General features: G+C 49.5%; 1 pseudogene; it reads right to left on the minus strand.

The window, feature by feature from the left end:
• Nucleotides 1-892: 892 nt before the first annotated feature.
• Nucleotides 893-8541, minus strand: LOC149128644 (ADP-ribosylation factor-like protein 10 pseudogene; annotated as a pseudogene).
• Between the last annotated feature and the right edge of the window lie 4563 nt (nt 8542-13104).

The following is a 13104-nucleotide window of genomic DNA, read 5'->3' on the forward strand; positions in this document are numbered from 1 at the left end:
CAGTCAAAGGCTCAAAGGCCAGGGGTCTGGGGTGGGATGCTACAGCTCTGTCTCCATTGGCGTCTGCAGGTTATCTCATTGTCATTCGTGCTTCCAAGGTATTGTCTGCAAAGTCCCACATGTTCTGGGGTCATCTGGGGTTTTGATAACAGCACCTAGAAACAGAACCTAGAACTGTGGCCTGTTCCTTTTATAAATAAATAAATAAAACGCAGTTCTGAGGCCAACCCCAGCTCCAGCCGATGATCTTCCCGGGACACGGGCTCCGTCTTACCCCAGACTTGTGTAAACATGGCACTGGCACAGTTAGCACAAAAGCAGCAGCTTGTCTCCAGACTTGGGGGGAAGGCAGCCCTCTCCCGTTCCGTGTCGTGGGTGAGTACCACTCGTTCTGTTATCAGGGGAGGCTGGCAGGCTGCGGAAGCAGGGAGGGTCTCCCCAAAGCTCCTGGCCGGGGTTTCCAGGTTCATCCTAGCACTGGCTGGGAACTGCATTTCCAAGTTAGGAAAACCTGGAAATCACTCTCCTTTAGCAACGATGGCCCGAGGGCCAGAGAGGCAGCAACTGCACAAGGAAGGCCACAAGCCACTTAGGCAGAGCGGGGCGGGAGTACAGCGCGGGACCGGGAGCAACGGCTCACTGCGCAGTGCCTAGAGCCTGCCCGCGGGAGAAGGCCAGAGGCCAGACCAGGAGATCCCGAGGCTCCAGGAGTCCCTCCCGCACTGCACTGCTGCTGGGAACTGCCAGGGGGAGCACTGCCCCCACCCCCACCCCCACCCCCGCATCACTCTGCACAGGAAAGAGAACGAGAGGCTGATCTGTGCTGGCGCAGAGAATGAGCCAGGTACTCTCCTCTCCCAAGGATGGCTTCACCCACCTCCCTGCTTCAGCCTCAGGGCAGGAAGGCTTCTGCTTGATTCTTGGCCTCGCTCTTAGGAGTGAAAGGAGGGAGAAGGAAAGTGCCCCAGGCCTGGACTCCAGGCCTGAGCTGGCGAGGAAGCAGCAGCAGCAGCACTGTGGTCCCCAGGTGGGCAGCGAGCAGGTGGGCTCCGGCCTAGGAGAGAAGCTCCAGGAGCAGTTTCCAGATGTGCACAGTGCCGGGATTTTCAAAGCCAGGGCCTGCAGGAGCTACGCTGGCCGCCAAGAGGAAAACTTCCCGCTGGGTGTCGACAGCCTGCAGGCCCAGCTCCTGCTGCAGCTCCACCACGCTCAAGGCCTCGCTCAGGTCCTGCTTGTTAGCCACCACGACGACAGGCAGGTTGGGGTCCTTGTCCAGCAGCCTGTGCAGCTCCTGGCGGGCCCAGGGCAGCCGCAGCCGGTCAGCCGAGTCCACCATGAACACTAGCACATCCACCTCGTTCACAAACTCCTTCCAGTAGAAGCGCAGGTTCTGGTTGCCGCCGATCTCCAGCAGGTCCACCTCGAAGTCCTTGGTGGGCAGTCGCACGGAGTTGAAGCCCCAGGTGGGGATGTGGCCCTCCAGCGGTGGCTTCCCCGACAGCACGCGCAGAAACGTGCTCTTGCCCGAGCCGTCCAGGCCCAGCACTAGCACCTCGCGCTGCTCCAGCTCCTCCAGCGCCGGCTCCTCCTCGTCCTCCTCCTCGGGCTGCGGGGCGGGGAGCAGGTTGCGGCCACAACCTCCCGCCCGACCCTGCCCCCAGGGAGGACCGAAGGCACACAGCGCCTGTCCCCGCACGCCACGAGTCCAAGTCCTTGATTGTCTTTTAAAACTATTGATTAATTGATTGCTTTTTATTTGAGAGACAGAAAGAGAGAGAAAGCTCCCATCTACTGGTTTACTTTCCAAATGCCCACAGCAGCTGGGCTGAAGCCTAACTCTCCCATGTGGGCACCAGAGATCAAACACCTGAGCCGTCACCTGCTGCCTCCCAGGGCGGGCATCAGCACCTTAGCAGGCATGCCAGAATTTGGAGTGGAGTTGGCTCTCAAACACAGCACTCCAATTTGCAATGCAGATGTCACAACCCACATCCCAACTGCTAGGCCAAATGCCAACCTTATCTTGACTTAAAAAAAATAATTTTTTGAAATGTAGAGCAACATAAAGAGAGGAGGAGAGAGAGAGAAAGAGAGAGAGAGAGACAGGGACAGAGAGACATAGACTTAAAAATTTTTTTTAATTTATTTGAGAGGCAGAGTTACAGATGGAGGTTGGGGGGAGACAGAGAAGAAATGTATTCCATCTTCTGGTTCACTCCCCAATTGGTCACAATGGGTGGAGTCGGGGCAATGCAAAGCCAGGAGCCAGGAGCTTCTTCTGGGTTTCCCACATGAGCGCAGGGGCCCAGGTACTTGGGCCATCTTCTACTGCTTTCCCAGGCCATAGCAGAGAGCTGGATTGGAAGTGGAGAAGCCAGGTCTCGAACCAGTGCCCATATGGGATGCCGGCGCCTCAGGCCAGGGCATTAAACTGCTGCTCCATAGCGCCCGCCCCCTTAAAACTTACTGAAAGAGAACGGTGACTCCTGGAAGACGAATGGGCTTGGGGAGATTGTTGTACTAGACTAACAGTGTTGGCCAAATAACTGGCAGTTAGCTGGGCACACAAACTCAGTAGCCTTGACTTCAGCAATATAACTGACAAACAGCTCACACGGTATCTTTGTAAATGTACACTGGAAAACAGAAAAGTTAAGTATATTCCAAGCACTTTGTACTCGCACTTTGTAATCTGTCTTACGTTCTTGTCAACGTGGAACACGTGCGTCGTCGTGGTGGAACATACAGAACATGGTGCTTAGGAGACAACGAAGGGGCAGGCGGGTGGTGTACCGGTTAAGCTGCTGCCTGGGATGCCCACATTCCGAACCAGAGGACCTGGGTTCGAGTCCCAGCTCTGCTCCTGACTCCAGCTTCCTGCCGTTGCACACCCTGGGAGGCAGCAGGTGAGGGCTCAAGGAATCAGCCCCTGGCATCCTTGAGGGAGATCCGGATGGAGTTCCAGGCTCCTGGCTCAGCCTGGCCCAGCCCGGCTGTGTAGAATTTTCCACCCCGCAGAAAGACTGGCTGAGTAACGCTTCTGTGTCCCAAATTGATGTAAGCTTAGTAAACCCACAGAAGCCTTGATGAAATAGCTGGGAGGTGCAAGGATCAGGAACAAAGACTTGCTTTGCTTTAAATTCTGAAGACCTTAGCCCCTAACAGTGTGGCAGTCCAAATAGGCACCCCGTTTCCATCTTCTTACGTCCAAGGAAAGAGGATAGTTTTATTTTATTTTTTTAAAGATTTATTTTATTTATTTGAAAGTCAGAGTTACAGAGAGAGGTAGAGACAGAGAGAGAGGTCTTCCATCCACTGGTTCACTCCCCAGATGGCTGCAGCAGCTGGAGCTGCGCCGATCCGAAGCCAGGAGCCAGGAGCTTCTTCTGGGTCTCCCATGTGAGTGCAGGGGCCCCAGGACTTGGGCCATCTTCTACTGCTTTCCCAGGCCACAGCAGAGAGCTGGATGGGAAGTGGAACAGCTGGGACTAGAACCAGCGCCCATATGGGATGCCGGCACTTCAGGCCAGGGCATTAACCTGCTGTGCCACAGTGTCAGCCCCGATAGTTTTATTTTCTCCTGAAGCAGTAGTTGGATATAAAAATCAGCTGTTGAGGAAGCTACCAAAGAAGGAATAGACAATGTTAATAATTTTCCTTTTTCCTATTAGCAACATTAAAGTAATTTCAAGTTTGCTTTATTCTTCCATTTTTTCCCCAACTCTTCAATTTAATATTTTCTGAATTTTTTTATCAGTTAAGTTTCCTCATTTCCAAATTTATTTATTTATCTGAAAGTCAAAGTTATGAGGAGAGAGGAAGAGAGAAAAATCTTCCATTTGCTGGTTCACCCCCCAAATGACCACAATAGCCAGGGCTGGGCCAGGCTAAAACTAGAAGCCAGGAGCTTCCTCTAGGTCTCCCACGTGGGTGCAGGGGCCCCAGGACTTGGGCCATCTTCCACTGCTTTCCCAGGCCACAGCAGAGAGCTGGATCAGAAGAGGAGCAGCCAGGACTAGAACCAGTGTCCATATGGGATACTGGCATTGCATGCAGTAGCTTTACCCACTATGCCACAACGCTGGCCTCTTCTGCCTCTCTTGAGAGAGCTGTTTGTCAAGTAGCTTAAGCTATTCCAAAGAGGGGAGGGGCGGGGAGTCTAAATGCTTACTAGCATTCTTACTCCTTAAGCAGTGGTGTGATGACCAAAGCTTCATAACTGCCCGGGATGGGTGCAGAGATGCTGATTTGTGGTATTTATCATTTGCCCGTTTCCAGGGTGAAAATATTCCCACCGTGGCAGAGTTTCATGGTAACAATGTGATGTATTGAGCCAGTGCTGTGGTGCAGTAAATTAATCCTCTGCCTGTGGTGTTGAGGTCCCATATAGGCGCCAGTTCTAGTCCCGGCTGCTCCACTTCCCATCCAGCTCTCTGCTGTGGCCTGGGAAAGCAGTGGAAGATGAACCAAGTCCTTGGGCCCCTGCACCCACGTGGGAGACCGGAGGAAGCTCCTGGTTCCTGGCTTCGGATCAGCCCAACTCCAGCTGTTGCAGCCATTTGAGGAGTGAACCAGGGGATGGGAGACCTCTCTCTGTCTTTCCCTCTCACTGTCTGTAACTCTATCTATAAAATTGAATAAATAAAATCTTAAAAAAAAAAAAAGAAAAGAAAAGAAAGAGGCCCGTGCTGTGGCTCACTAGGCTAATCCTCCACCTTGCGGCGCTGGCACACCGGGTTCTAGTCCCGGTTGGGGCGCCAAATTCTGTCCCGGTTGCCCCTCTTCCAGGCCAGCTCTCTGCTGTGGCCAGGGAGTGCAGTGGAGGATGGCCCAAGTGCTTGGGCCCTGCACCCCATGGGAGACCAGGATAAGTACCTGGCTCCTGCCTTCGGATCAGCGCGGTGCACCGGCCATTGGAGGGTGAACCAACGGCAAAGGAAAACCTTTCTCTCTGTCTCTCTCTCACTGTCCACTCTGCCTGTCAAAATAATAAATAAATAAATAAATAAATAGAAAGAAAAAATGTGATGTGATTATATATATATATATATATATATATATAATGTGCACCATCAACCCTCAGGAGTAAGCAAGAGCCGTAGCTCCACACACCTCTGGGATCTCAAACCAGACTACACCCATTATAGACTATTTCTGTTTGTAGCCATTTCTGTTTTTTGAAAGTGCACTTTTTGGGACCGGCGCTGTGGCATAACGGGTAAAGCAGCCACCTGCAGTGCCAACATCCCATATGAGCACTGGTTCGAGTCACAGCTGCTCCACTTCCCATCCAGCTCTCTGCTAATGGCCTGGGAAAGCAGTAGAAGATGGCCCAAGTCCTGGGGCCCCTGCACCCACATGGGACACTTGGAAGAAACTCCTGGCTCCTGGTTTTGGATCGGCCCAGCTCAGCTCCAGCCATTGTGGCCGATTGGGGAGTGAACCAGTGGATGGAAGACCTCACTTTCTCTCTCTCTCTCTCTGCCTCTCCTTCTCTCTCTGTGTAACTCTGACTTTCAAATAAAGAAATAAATCCTTTTTAAAAGTGCACTTTTTAAAAGATTGTTCATTTATTTGAAAGAGAGAGAATGAGGGGTGGGGGGACTCCCATCCACTGGTTCACTCCTCCACTGGCCAGAACTGGGCGGAGCTGAAACCGGAAGCCAGGAGTTCAAGCCATGCCTCCCATGTGGGTGGCAGGGACCCAGTAACTTCAGCCCCAACCTGCTGCCTCAGGGTGCACAGTTGCAGGATGCTGGGAGCAGTGTGGAGCCAGGGTTTAAATGCAGGCACTCCGATATGGGATGTGGACGTCCTGACGGCATCTTAACCACTGGACCAAACACCTGCCTCTGCAGTGCACTTCTAAAGCTTATGTCATGCTTCGAAAACCTCCTCCTTTGCTCCAGCTGTTTATTACCACAAGGGCAAAATCACTACTATTTTAAAACTCGCACAAATGCGAAATAGACATCTCCCTGGGCCCCAGACATAGCCACAGGTCATAAAGAGAGGGAGAAGAACCCTGGTAGTTCCTTCCTGGAAGCATCTAAATAGTTTATTGTTCTTAAGGAGCTGAGATCCAGGGTTCTTTTAGTTTAACCGCCTTGTGCAAAGTATTAGAATGAGAGCTACGGGGGCTGGCGTTGTGGTATGGTGGGCTAAGCTGCTTCTTAGAACACTTGCCTCCCAAAGAGGAGTGCCTGGGCTTGGGTCGTGGCTCTACGTTCAGCCCAGCTTTCTGGTATTGCGTAGCTCAAGTCCTCGCCGCCCATGCGGGAGCTCGGATGGAATTCTCGGGCCCTGGCTTCAGCTCTGGCAGTTGTGGGCATCTCGGGTGAGCCCGCAGTTGGAAGGCTTCTCTCTTTCTGTCACTTCTGCCTTTCAAATAAATGCACATTTAAAAAATGAGATAGGTTCACACGCAACCCCTTCTTTTGTACTGATTAACTTGGTGATATAGACTATATGGTACATATAGAAAGTGCAGTATCTACATGTATACCTGTCTATAGTTAAATATAGATACATATTTGCTAATGTGTCTAAATATACATAGGCAATTATATCCAAGGTAAGAAATAAAACAGTGCCAGGACTCAGACGACTTCTTCCATCGGTTTTTTTCCTCTCCAACCCGTTCCTGTCCCCTGGGGATAAACAGTGGGTCAAACTTCATGATGATCAATTGATTTTGTATACTTTTATCACTTATAAAATATCAATAGGGGATTGATTTTGCCCATTTTCAGAGCTGTGTGTCTAACATCATACTCTGCGTTCTTGCCTTTCTTCTTTGACTCTGGTTTTTGAGGACCATCTGTATTGCTGTCGTTAGGTGATGCTTGCTAATCTGCTGTGGAGGGCCTTCTCCCCCAGTTTTCTCCCTATTGCACACAAGGCCTCCATGGATACCCTTGCACCTAGCAACGTAAGGTTCTCCAGAGTATATATAGTGTGGGTGGAACTGCTGGTTGTGGGCCCTAGCAATTCACACTCTCACCCGCCCCATAGGAGAATCTCCATCAACCCTTGGAATTATCATTAACTAAATTAAACATGTGTACTTAATGAAAACTGTTGCCATTTTGGTAGAGGGGGTGAATGGCTTTTTTTTTTTTTAAGATTGATTTATTTATTTGAAAGTCAGAGTTACACACACATATTGTAATCCATAAGCTGTACTTTGGAAATTTATGTTCATTAAATAAAATTAAAAAAAAAAAAAGAGTTACACAGAGAGAGAGAGACAGAGACAGAGAGAGAGAGAGAGAGAGTCTTCCATCCGATGGTTCACTCCCCAGATGACCGCAACGGCTGGAGCTGTGCCAATCTGAAGCCAGGAGCCAGGAGCTTCTTCCGGGTCTCCCATATGGGTGCAGGGTCCAAGGACTTGGGCCACCTTCTACTGCTTTCCCAGACCCTAGCAGAGAGCTGAATTGGAAGTGAGCAGTCAGGATACGAACTGGTGCCCATATGGGATGCCGGCGCTTCAGGCCAGGGCATTAGCCTGCAGTGCCACAGGGCAGGCCCCTTTCCTCGTGGTTTGAGTTTGAATGAGGTTAGCATATTTTTAAAAGATTATTGGCTGGTGCCGTGGCTCACTTGGCTAATCCTCCACCTGCAGCGCCGGTATCCCGGGTTCTAGTCCCGGTTGGGGCGCCGGATTCTGTCCCGGTTGCCCCTCTTCCAGGCCAGCTCTCTGCTGTGGCCTGGGAAGGCAGTGGGGGATGGCCCAAGTGCTTGGGCCCTGCACCCCATGGGAGACCAGGAGAAGCACCTGGCTCCTGGCTTCGGATTGGCACAGCACTGGCTGTAGCGGCCCTTAGGGGAGTGAAACAATGGAAGGAAGATCTTTCTCTCTGTCTTTCTCTCATTGTCTAACTCTGCCTGTCAAAAGAAAAAAAAAGATGTATTTATTTGAAAGTCAGAGTTAGAGAGAGAGAGAGATCCCGTATGGGATGCCAGCACTGCAGGAGGTGGCTTTACCTGCTAAGTCACAGCGCTGGCCCCATATTTTCATATTTCTATTGGCCATTTCCATTTCTCTTTATGTGAACAGCCTGCTCTCCCCCCGCCTTTTCTATTGTGGTAAAATGCACATGCATACAATTTACTATCTTCGCCATTTTTCAATGCATCATTCAATGGCATTGAGCACATTCATATTGTACATCCGTCACCCCCAGGGCTCTTCATGCTGAAAAACTAGAGCAATTAAACAGTAACTTCTTCTCTGCTCCATCCCTCAGACCCTGAAAATCACTGCTGTGCCTTCTAGCACCGTGGAGTCTGCGCGTCTACTATGGAAGCACCTCCCGTAAGTGCAGCTTCTTTGAGCACCTCATAAAAGCGAAATCACCCAGCGTTGGTCTTCCGTGACTGGCTTGTTTGGCAGAGCACCACGTCCTCAGGGTTGGTCCGCGTGGTAGCAGGTGCACTGATAGTGCTGTTTAGAGCACATCTGGTTATCTGTTTATCCGCCCCCCATGCACTGCGCTGCTTCTGCGTTTTTACTGGGCAAGCAGCTTCTGCGACCATGGTTGTACACACCATATCTCTGAGAATCTGATTCGCGTTCTCTTGAGTATACACCCAGAAGTGTCGCTGCAAGTGGAGATCATATGGCTCGTCCTATTTTTGATTTTCTGAGCAACCGTCATGCTGGGTGCTGCAGCTGAGCTGTTTTACTTCCCCACCAATGGTGCACACAGCCTCCGATTTCTCCACAGCCTCAGCAACGTTTGGTTTGCATTTCCCTAAAGACAACTGAGGTAGAGCACATTTTCATGTGTTTGTTGGCCACTTATATTTCTGTTTTTGGAGAAATGTCTATTCAAGTCATTTGCTCATTTTTGAATCAGGTTGTTTACTTTTTTATTGCTCAGCTTTTTTTTTTTTTAGATTTATTTATTTATGTGAAAGGCAAAGCAACAAAGAGAGACGGAGAAGGGGAGACAGAGAGAGGGAGAGAGACAGAGACCTTCCATCTTCTGGTTCACTCTCCCAGATGACCACAACAGACAGGACTGGCCAGGCCCAAGTCCAGGAGCCTGGAACTCCACCCTGCTCTCCCACGTGGGTGGCAGGGGCCCAGGTATTTGGACCATCTTCCACTGCCTTCCCAGGCACTTTAGCAGGAAATACAAAGGGGGACAGGGCAGCCAGACTTGAAAGGACACTCCCATGTGGGATGTCCACGTGGCAAGCAGCAGCTTAACCTGCGGTGCCCCTTATTGCTGGGTTTGAAGTGCTCTCTATATATTCTGCTATTAACACCACATCCGGTATACGATGATCCCATTTTGTGGGATGATATTTAATTCTGTTGAGAGTGTCTTTTGATCCCAAAAATGTAATGTTTATGACACCTAATTGTGTACAGTTTTTCTTTTGGGGCCTTTACCTTTGATGTTACATCCAAGAAATGATCACCAAACCCAGTGTCTATTAATTTTGTCTTTTATGGCTCATGCTTTTTGTGTTGATTGCCAACCCCAACATGATGAAATTTTTCTAATGTTTTCTGCTAGGCATTTTAACTGATTCATTTTGAGTTAGTTTTTGTGTATGGTATAAAGGGTCAAAAATCATTTTTTATATGGATATACAATTGTTCCAACATCATTTGTTGAAATAAAATCATTTTCCATTAAATTATTATTTTTTTTTGACAGGCAGAGTGGACAAAGAGAGAGAGAGACAGAGAGAAAGGTTTTCCTTTGCCGTTGGTCCACCCTCCAATGGCCGCCTCGGCCGGCTGGCCCACCACACTGATCCAAAGCCAGGAGTCAGGTGCCTCTCCTGGTCTCCCACGTGGGTGCAGGGCCCAAGGACTTGGGCCATCCTCCACTGCACTCCCGGGCCACAGCAGAGAGCTGGCCTGGAAGAGGGGCAACTGGGACAGAATCTGGTGGCCCAACTGGGACTAGAACCCGGGGTGCCAGGGCCGCAGGCGGAGGATTAGCCTAGTGAGCCGCGGCGCCAGCCCATTAAATTATTTTTAATCCCTTGTCCAGACCAAATTGGCCAGGGGTAGGCATTTGTCATGGTGGTTAAGAAATTGGGATACCTATATCCCATATCAGAGAGCCAGGTACAAGTCCCAGCTCTGCTCCACATTCTAGCTTCTTTAATTTTTTAAAATATTTATTCATTTATTTGAAAGTCAGAGTCACACAGAGAGAGAAGGAGAGGCAGAGAAAGAGAGAGAGGTCTTTCACCCACTGGTTCATTCCCCAAATGGCTGCAACAGCTGCAGCTGGGCCAATCTGAAGCCAGGAGTCAGGAGCTTCTTCCGGGTCTCCCACGTGGGTGCAGGGGCCCAAGGACTTGGGCCATCTTCTACTGCTTTCCCAGGCCATAACAGAGAGCTGGATGGGAAATGGAGCAGCCGGAACTTGAACTGGCGCCCATATGGGATGCCAGCACTGCAGGCGGCGGCTTTACCTGCTATGCCACAGTGCTGGACCCCATATTCTAGCTTCTTACTAATGCACACCCAAGGAAGCAGCAGGTGATGGCTCAAGTAGGTGGATCTCTGCCACCCATGAGGAGCCCTGGATTGAGTTCTGGATCTGGCTTTGGCCTGGGCCAGCACTTAGCCAGTGGACCAGCACTTAGCCAGTGGACCAGCAGATGGAAGATCTTCTGTCCCTGTCTCTGCCTTTCAAACAAATAAAAATAAATCAATAAAGCATTTTAGGAAACTCATGCTGGAGTTAACTGACATCCAAGGTACTGCCAAAAGGGGAAAAAAATGGGGCCAGTGTTGTGGTGCAATGGCTTAAGCTCCCTACTGAGATGCTGGCATCCCATGTGAGCACTGATTCAAGTCCTGGCTGATCCACTTCTGATCCAGTTCCTTGCTAATGCACCTGGGAACACACGGAAGATGGCTTGAGCACTTGGGCTCCTTCTACCCACATGGAAGCACCAGATGGAGTTCCAGGCTCCTGGCTCCTGCCTGGCTTGCCCTGGCCATGGTAGCCATTTGGAAAGTGAACAAGTGGCTGAAAGATCCTTCTCTTTGTGTCTTTGCTTTTCTCTAAGTCTGCCTTTCAAATAAGTAAATTACTAAATAAATCTTTTTTTAAAAAGAGAAAAGAAAAAATGGAAATTTTATTACAAAATCTATTTGTGATCATTGATTTTTGAAATATTTTATACGGGTTTTAACTTTTCTTCCCTTCATATTTTAGAAACATTGTTGAAAAGAATTCATTGTATTCACAATGCCCCATCTCAATTCTGGATCACATTAAACTCCTTTTTAAAAGAGCTCATGAGAAAAAATAGGTCTCAAGTAAATTTGTTTTGGTGCGAACATGTTTTTGAAATCCAGCATCAGAGGAGTCTTCAAAAAGTTCGTGGAAAATGCATATTATGAAAAAACATGCATGGGTATCAAAAATGTTTTGCACCAAGATAGATTTACCTTTTAAAAGAAGTTTACTTATTTATTTTCATCTACTTGAAAGGCAGAGCAAAGAAAGAGAGAGAGAGAAAGAGAGAGAAAGCTCTCCCATCTGCTGATCCACTTTCCAAACGGCCACAACAGCCAGGGCTGGGCCAGGCTGAAACTAGGAGCCTCCCACAAGGGTGATAGGAACCCAATTACTTACCCATCACCGCTGCGTCCAGGGTCTGCATTAGCAGCAAACCGGAGTCAGGAGTCAATGGGTGTCTGAGCCCATCAGCGTTACCACTAGGCTAAGCACCTGTCCTAAGCCGATTATTAAGGGTTGAAGAAAAAGCATTTTAGGCTGACAGAGCATGAAATCCAAAGGCCTGAGCTCAGGGAGCCTAAGGAGGCTGGTGTGGCTGTAGCACAGTGGGTTCCGGGCTGAGTATTCCAGGAACAGAAATAAACAGAGGGCAGCTCATGTATCCAGATCTATTACACCAAGGAGAGGGGCTTGGATTTTATTCCCTATGGAATGCCACACCAGTGAGGGGCTTTACGAAAAGGAAGGAATGTCAGGTCTGATTTCCATTTTTGAAAAGTTGGTCTGGTTGTCAACAACTGGGAGTGCGTGAGCAGAAGCCGGAGGACCAATGAGAAGCTCAGCATAGAGATGATGGCGAGACTTGGAAGGGGCAGCTGGCAACCGAGCTAGGGAGATATGGGGGGCGGTGGGGGGGATTTGAGATATGTTTGGAGGAAAACTTGACCTAAGACATCGGATGATGGAGAGGGGACGATCGATGACAATAGATCAATAGATTCATTCATTCATTTGATTTATTCATTCATTCATTTTATTTATTCATTCATTCATTTTGCCTCTCCCTCTCCTGCTTGCTTGCTCTGAGAATCCCTGCCTTGCACCCAGGCATCGGTCCACCCTCTGCCCCCACTGCTATGTGGCTTTCCTCACCGTGAGCTAAGTACACATCTGTGTCCCCTTTCTCTTCTAAAGCACCAGCCATGGAATTTACGACCCACTGAACACCGTGTGACCTTTATCTTCTTGGGATGACATCACAAAGCCCTTTACTTGGAACTGGGTCACAGTCATCTGTACTGGGGGTCAGGACCTGAACTTTTCTTGGGATGGAATGCACAATTCATTCCACTACGGCTGAATGTTGTTTATTTGTGATCAGCATCCATTCTCACCCCCACCCCCCGCTATGCTATCTCTCCTCCCTCCCTCCCTCCCTCCCTCCCTCCTTCCCTCCTTCCTTCCTTCCTTTCCTTCCTTTCCTTCCTTCTTTATTTTATTTATTTGAAAGTCAGAGTTACACCTTCTGTTGGTTCACAACGGCCACAACGGCCGGAGCTGATCGAAGCCAGGAGCCAGGAGCTTCTTCCGGGTCTCCCACATGGGTGCAGGGGCCCAAGGACTTGGCTTATCTTCTACTGCTTTCCCAGGCCATAACACAGAGCTGGATGGGAAGTGGAACAGCTAGGACTCGAACCGGCGCCCATATGGGATGCTGGCACTGCAGGTGGCAGCTTTAACCTGTTACGCCACAGTACCAGCCCTCTGTTTATTTATTTAGTGCTATGTAACCAATCACCCCAACCTTTGTAGCGTTAAACAACTTGTTATTACCTCTAACTGTGCTGTGGGTTGCCTGATAAATGGTCTGGATGCC

Source organism: Oryctolagus cuniculus, chromosome 1 (genome assembly GCF_051225735.1).
Source record: "Oryctolagus cuniculus isolate XC-2025 breed Fujian yellow rabbit chromosome 1, ASM5122573v1, whole genome shotgun sequence".
NCBI classification, from domain to species: domain Eukaryota; kingdom Metazoa; phylum Chordata; class Mammalia; order Lagomorpha; family Leporidae; genus Oryctolagus; species Oryctolagus cuniculus.